Source organism: Vicugna pacos, chromosome 20 (assembly GCF_048564905.1).
Source record: "Vicugna pacos chromosome 20, VicPac4, whole genome shotgun sequence".
Lineage (NCBI taxonomy): Eukaryota > Metazoa > Chordata > Mammalia > Artiodactyla > Camelidae > Vicugna > Vicugna pacos.
In genome coordinates this window covers 28820127-28828093 of record NC_133006.1, presented here as the reverse complement: position 1 = coordinate 28828093, position 7967 = coordinate 28820127, and the positions used below count along the sequence as shown (strand labels likewise).

Below are 7967 nucleotides of genomic sequence, written 5' to 3'. Positions count from 1 at the left end.
GATAGATCCTAGCTCTGCAGCTTGTTCTGTTTGACTCTGGGCAAACTGCTTAAATTTTCTGCCAACAGTTTCGTCATACTTAAAATGGTAAAGATGGCAATTGAGAGTCTAGGAGCCTCAAAATCCATCTTGTATGATTCAGAGAAAAACAGAACACTGAAAACACAATTTCAACATGAAAATGCTCAAAAATGCATGCGTTAAATACTAATATCAAGACATAACACAGAGAAAATACTCAGTAATTAACATCTCTGATGTTTCCAGGTTTAAAAGGAAAAAAAGTGCAACAAAGGAATGAGACTAAAGCTGCATAAGAAGTCTCCTTGGCAACTTGGCAGGTAGTGGGTGTTGGAGGGAGGATGTTACCTTAATGCACTGAGAGAAAATTATTTTCAAATTAAAATTCTATACCCAGCCAAAATGTTAGTTACTGTGATAGCAAAAGCATTCTTACATGTGCAGTGACTCCTCACATATCCTTTTATAGGTAGTACATTAAGGAGCTTCTCTAGGAAAAATGAGGGAAGAAATAAAGAAATCCAAGGAGAAAGAAATGGTATAGAGAAAAATAAGTAAACAATATAATGAAAGCAATCAACAAATGACTAAGGGGAAGCAGGGTGGGAAAAATTTTTAAAAAGGAAAGATAGATAGAATGCAAGGGACTCAACTGTACTTCAATTAAAAAAAGAATGCAAGGGCATCTATATATCATATATATTCAGATTTAGGAAAAAAACATAATTAGAGCAATATAAGCAGAAAGATATTTAATAGACTATGAAATATTTTTATTAAACTAGGATAAGATTAACAGTTATTTAATCTGATATAGGACATCTTCCAACAATGGTAGTGCTCATGGTTCATAATCATGGGAAAGGGTAGAAACATTCCCTTTAAAGTCATGACACTGGCAACAAAACCCAGAGTCACTTTTTTTCAGGGCATAGATAGTGAAACACAAAAGGAAAAGAACTGTATGTATTAGAAAGAGAGAAAACTTGTTATTATTCACTAGTGATTTGTCTGTATATTAAGAAACAATATAATATACAGGGAGATTATCAGAATTAATAAGAATAACATAGCAGCAAAGATCATGATGCAGAAAACACAGGAGACAGAGAAAGAGGTAGAAACATACAGGAAATGGAGAATCTTAATTCACTACTCTTAGTACACGCCAGATTAAGTAGACAGATAGGGGTATAAAAGATTGATATGTAATTAATATGGTCCTCATGATTGTTATAGTAAATGCTGCACACTCTGAAATACAGAATCTGCATACAAGTTCCCGTGGAACCATTATAAAAATTTGCCACTTACACAGCCATGTGGAAAATCTTAATACATTTCAAAAAATATGAGAGACAACTGTCTTTGTCATTGAGGGCTGCTAAAAGGAAACACCACAGAGTGGGAGGCTTAAAGAACAGTTATTTCTCACAGTTCTGGAGGCTGGGAGATTCAAGGGCAAGGTGCTAGTTTAATTAGGCTTCCGGTGAGAGTCCTCTTTATGACTTGCAGATTGCTGCCTTCTTTCTGTGTCTTTATATGGTGGACAGAGAGAGACAGAGCAGTCTCTCTGGTCTCTTAGAAGGTCCTACCATGAGGACACCACCATCATGACCTGATCTAAACCTAAAAAATTCCCAAATCCCCACCTCTAAATATCATCACTTCGGGAGTTATGGCTTCAACATACAAATTTTGGATATAAACATTCAGACTGTAAGAACAACATTCTCTAATCAATGCAATGAAACTAAAACTTAATAACAAAACATGAAAAAACACTTACTTATCCATGGGAAAATTTAAACAATACTTGAGTGAAAGGCTATTCAAGTTGGGTATGCAAAATATTGAGAAATTATCAGTAATGAAAACAGTACCTGTAAGAACAGATAATGTACAGCAAAAACCACAATCAAAAGAAAATGTATTAAATGCATCCATTAAAAATACAATGTAATAAATATCTGAATTAAAAAGCTGGAAAAGAAAAGAAAATGATCTAAATGAAAGAATAAAAGACAAGAGGAAGAAATTAATAGAGAAAAGCAGATATAAATAAGTTAGAAAACAGAAGATTAGTAGTGTAAAAATGTTAATTTTGGGGAAAGAAAACAAAAAACCACACAGCCTCGGGTAAACCAGTTAAGGAATAAACAGATGGTGATGGGAAAAGGAGCGGGAAATGTGCCAACCAGCCACATAAGAATTTTTATGTAGAAATAACTATCAGATCTAAAGACATTTAAGAAACAATCTTAAGCCAACTTTTAAAAAACCCTTGACAAGTATGTATAAATCTTATTGAAATGGATACAGTCTTAGAAGTTATCAACCCAAAAATTTCCACAGATTTCTCTGGAAGATAGAGAAGCTAGTTTCTCAAACATCCCAGGCCAGAATGGTTCCATTTTGAATTTTACCGAAACTTTTAAGAGTAGATGATGCCAGTGCCATTTAAACTGGTCTAAAAAATAGGAAAAGAAGTAAAGCCTCCAAACTTTTTTAAAAATCACATTAATAAATAGATCTGAGGGGAAAGAAAAATTGTAAGTATTTCTGTATAGGCTGAAAAAGAATTTGAAAAATTTCAATAACCATTTTTTTGGTTTCAAAACACTAAATCATGTCTTAACATGTTAAATGTATATGTCTCTCGCAGCATTAAAAGCCAGTTTTATGGAAAACATTGGACATACTCACACTGAAGTCAGGAATGAGGCAAACTACCAGTAGCAGCCCTAATCCTCAGCTTTGTTCTGGAGATACCAGCCCCTAGGCTGTTTGAAATTACCATGAGAATAAAGCTACAGGAATAGAATTAATAAATTAGGATACAAAATGTATAAGATTAAATCACTACTTCATATTTATCCCCCAAAAGCTGAAAACACTAATTCAAAAAGACACATGCACCCCAATGTCCACTGCAGCATTATTTACAATAGCCAAGATATGGAAGCTACCTAAGTGTCTTTTGATAGATGAATGGATAAAGATGATGTGAGATATATTTATATACACAATGGAACATTACTCAGCCATAACAGAATCATTTGTTGACACATGGATGGACTTAGAGGGTATTATGCTAAGTGAAGTAAGTCAAACAGAAAGACAGATACTACATGACTTCATTTATATGTGGAAACTAAAAACCAAAAGAACATAGTAAAAGAGAAACAGACTCAGAGATAGAGAACAAACTAGGGGTTGTCAGAGGGGGCATGTGTAGGGGGATGGCTGAAATAGGGAAAGTGCATTTTCTATTTATAAAATAAATCGTGGGATATAATGTACAAACATAAGAAATATAGTCAATAATATTATATATAATGTATATATAATGTCTGACAGATTGCAACTAGACTCATAGTGGTGATCATTTCATAATGTATAAAAATATTGAATCATTGTACACCTGAAACTAATATAATAAGTCAACAATACTTCAGTAAAAAGACAGTGGTTCATATACACAGCTGGCATTCAGTTAAATGCTATAATGAGAAATAGATCCCACTTACAACAGCAACAAAAGGATAAAATTCTTAGGAATAAATTGAAAAAAGTATACAAGGAGCCCAAGAGACTTGGAAAAAATGAGAAGACACACCATGTTCTAGTTTTGGAAGATGAAATATGTCAGGTTTCCATAAATTAATTTATGAAATTAATGTGATTCCAGTAAAATACTACTAGGGTTTTTTTTTAGCCAGCAAATTTATTAGAAGTTTTAGAATTTCAGGGAATCATTGAAAAAAAGGAAGAGAAACAGTGGGAAGTTTCTAGGAGACTAGCCTTACCAGATACTAACATATAACACAAAGCATTAATAGTTAAAACAGTGTGGTAAATTTGCCTGGATAGACAAACCAATGAAACAGAAGGTCTAGAAATGGACTCTGATGCCTTAGGGTCAACTTTATATAAAATACAAAGAACATCTCAAATTATTGTGGAAGATAAATAAAAAATGAGTGATGCCTAGATTCATAACCCAAACTTACACGTGGATAAATTCCCAGTGAATCCAGTGTTTAAAGGAAAAAAAAAAGAAGCAATAAAATTAGTAAAACAAAACAAAGAATAATTAATTTGTTGTAAACTTGGAGTGGAAAAAAAACTTTAAATTGTAACTCAAGACCCAGAAGCCATAAAGGAAAAGACTGATAGATTTGAATACTTAAATATTGAAATTAAAAATAAAAACCTTCTAGATGGTAAACAGCAAGAACAACAAAATAACCCAACCTATCAGTATGGGAAAGAAACAATAACAAAGATAAACTAATATCACAGAAAAAATTCAATTTTTCTTAATGTATCTAAAACCCCTAGAAATTTTAAAGGAAAAGACCAATAACAGTCCAATAGAAAACCAAATAAATACTTAGAGATATTAAGAATTTGTTAAACCTTATTCATAATAAAAGAAATGTGGATAGGAGACAGAAAATTTCATGTAACAAATTAGCAAAAGTGCAGTAGTTAAATAACGTATTCTGTCAACAAGGACACAGAATCAGGGACTTCATGTGTTTCTAGTAGGAGTGCAAATTCTTACCTGATGGAGGTCAGTTTGGAAAAATCTCTTCCATATTAAAACACACACATTTCACACATGTGAAATTACATATACAAAGGAATTTTTGCAGCACCATTTCTATTAGAAAAAGATTGGAAGCAACTTAATATTCATCCATAGTGGACAAGCTAAATAAATGATGATACATTCCATAGACTAGGATACAGTTGAAAATAAAAATGAGAAATCTTTTCTGTAGGCTGAAAAAGAATTATCTGCTGGGAGTATTGTTAGGTGAAGATGCAAGAAACAGAACAGAGTGGACAGTGTGCTGTCCTCTGGTGGGTGTCAGGGAAGGACAAAAAATAATATATTTGAATTTGTTTCTAAGTTCAGAAATAAATGTTGGAAGAACAAACAATTATGAAGACTATCTGAGCATAGGAATGGCAAGATAGTGTTTGCTTGGATGCTAAATAGAGGTGAGAAGGAGACAGTCACTTAATTAAATGTGTATATTGTATAACTGTATTATTCAAAAAAGTTATTAGAAACCAAATATAGTAATATATATGCAGTAAATGTTGTAACTCAGATATACCAAGTGCCAGGGAAGTGGTGATGAGGGGATATTCAATTACTTCTAGCTGGTAGGAAGGTTTGCAGACATAAAATGGTAACAGTATTGCTACTGGTTTTAGAATCTTGAGTAGAAATCCACCATGGAAACACGGTGGCAGGAGTGAAAATGAATTTCAGTCATTCAGACTGAATCAAAACCTTATGTAGACATGGGTGGGTTCGTGGGACCTGAAGGTTTCCTACCCTGACTACTCACAAATCCTGGTGAATATGTAGTCCTCAGCCTCCTCAGAATGAAGCAAGTAGAAAGTCTACCTGGATTTAAAATATCGGTTTTTTCTGAGTGCAATTTTTTTTCTTATGAGATGAACACCAAAAATAAGACAAGATTTGAAAAAAAAGATCTTTAGTTATATACCAATTATAATATTAGTGCATCAGTATCAAGATTTTGTCCACAAAATTAACAGGGTAAACCACTCATTGTGCTGAATTCTTTTCCCATGTGTGTGGTACCTTTGAGGCTGAGCAATCTTGATTTTCCCTCTCAGTCCTCTTTGTGATGATTGGCCATTTGAGAAATGATGGAATCAGTTCCAATGCATGGAAGCATGGAATCACCTTCCCCCCTCATCCTCTTTCAAATTCCACACATCACATCTCACCAAATCCCACCTGTCCCCTTTGTAAAAGCTTCTTACCACTTTCCCTACCTTTGCACATTCCCACTGCTACTGTCTTACTTTGCTGTCTCAATACCTCCCATCTAGACTCTTCTCTCGTTTTTTCAATCCAGATTAATAATATCGTAATGCATTTTCCTTTCTCTGGCTTCTCTATCCTCCAATTTGAGAACACTGTCATAGGAAATTGTAAGGAAGATTAATGAAGTTACCAGGCTTAAGTATTTTTCTGAGGCATCCAGTGACTTATTGAGGTGCTTTCTAAATTCTCTTTCAGCACACACTTTTTTTTCCCCTGTATTGACTGCTACACCAATGGCCAGTAATGCCGCATGAATTTGTACTCTACTTAGAAATGTGTTACAATTCAGGCAGAGGTAGAGCTGCAGTTCCCTTTGTACTTCTTATATAGAATTTTTTTTGCAAGAAAATTAACAGTATCATCAAGACTGCCTGGGTAATTTCTAGGCTATTTAAGAGAACAAATTGTTTTCAAGTGTTGGTAGGCAGTGCAGAAGAATCTATTTACATTTAAATTATTTCCTAATTACAAATCATTATTAGCTATTAACTAAGAAAAGTCACTTAAAGACAACCACCAAGCAATGCTTTGTTAGACTTGTACTAATTATGGGGACTGGAGAATAATAAAACCAAGATTAAAAATAGTTCATAATCCATATTTCTTTTCATCAATTCAAATATACCTCCCCTCATTTCCACTAAGCCAAATGCTTGTGGTTTTATTGGACCTGCACAATATCTCAGTACAAAATAATACATATAATAGAAAGGCTGATCAATTGTCTGAATTCCAGAAATCTGATCCCTCAAGGTTATTCCCCAACTAGACTCTCCCTGGATTTTTTAAAGCCTATAATCAAAGAGGTAAAACAACACAATCCCAGAAAAGACAGCTGCAGGGGAAGCAGGGATAAGCATTTGTCTCCACTTTGAAAACAGATTTTGGGCTCCTGTACAAGTCTTTCCAGAATTACACAAAGATTTGAGAGCAGGAGAGAAACAATGGCCCAAATTACATTTGATTTAGCACAAAGTTCTTCAAGGCCAGACAGAAAAAAACCAAAATAGATGTCTCATCATCTACCATCGAGGTCAATTTAATGAAAGAAGGAATACAGCTCTGCTTCAGTCCTGTAATTCTATCCGGGGGCAGTATTAGCCCAGCTGATTTCACTGGGATAGAGAGATCATAGGTTCCATGTCGTGGAAAAGAGAGCACTGGAATACAGTTCACATATACTCCTTCCTGAGGCATGAATCGTGCTTAAGTTATAGAAGTAGGAGGAAATGATGAGAGCTATTTAAGTGGTTTGCAAACTGCGTAGTACTCTCTACAAGTAGGTGATATTAATACTGGCTGAGTGGACACTGCTAAACATATAGACCAAGAATGGCCAGCTAACTGACAGGAATTGGAGATTACCTTCTCAAGTAGTTGTGTAAAGACATGACATGATAGCTCTTAAAAAGAGAAGGCAATGTGTGCACCATCAACACGTGTTACGTGAAACCTGTGGGCACGTCACATCCAAAATAGCATTTGTGCTAATATATTTACGTAGACTTGGAGTGAGAGAGTAAGATGAATGAAGGAAGATCACATGGAAATGATTTCTAATGTTTAGTTTCTGTGTAGACCAGTGGGTCACTGGTCTTCCATGTATTACTAAAGCAATCAAACAATCAAACAAATAGCACCCAGCCTGGCACCATAAAAATCTGTCATGAACGAAGAAGTAGGATTCATCCTATTCCGTTCACATGATAGGCCCTTAACACATGTTAGCAAGTTATTTAAGAAAGGCATTGTTACTCCTACCTAATTTTCACCTAAGCTCAATTCAGTCATTAGTGTCTCTCAACTGTCAGTCAAGCATTTGAATGTGAACTCTTTGGTTCCTCTACCAGAGACCCCGTGCTTCTCCAAGTCCCCTAGACAGACTACCAGTTGTAACAAGCTAACAAATGTAAGGCCATCATGGTGGCCCTACGAGTGGGGAACTTACCTAATGAATGTTCTAACTGTTCTGTGCCTGAAGGCATTAGTCCCCGTCTGGTTCTTCAGTCTGAAAACAAAACACCTTGTGAATTTAGTCAATTTGATCAAGACAAACTCTTTAATGAAG

At 34.7% G+C, this 7967-nt stretch overlaps 1 protein-coding gene across 2 annotated transcripts in view; it reads left to right on the top strand.

Moving 5' to 3' along the window:
* LOC116284472 (uncharacterized) overlaps window positions 1-7967 on the top strand; it is a 943500-nt gene that overhangs the window by 895339 nt on the left and 40194 nt on the right. Inside the window, exon 2 of one of the 2 annotated variants that reach the window (XM_072945589.1) lies at window positions 268-341. The exons of the other annotated variant lie outside the window; for it this stretch is intronic. The gene's annotated coding sequence lies outside the window, so the exon portion shown is untranslated. The remainder of the gene's footprint in view (window positions 1-267; window positions 342-7967) is intronic. 2 annotated transcript variants of the gene reach the window in all.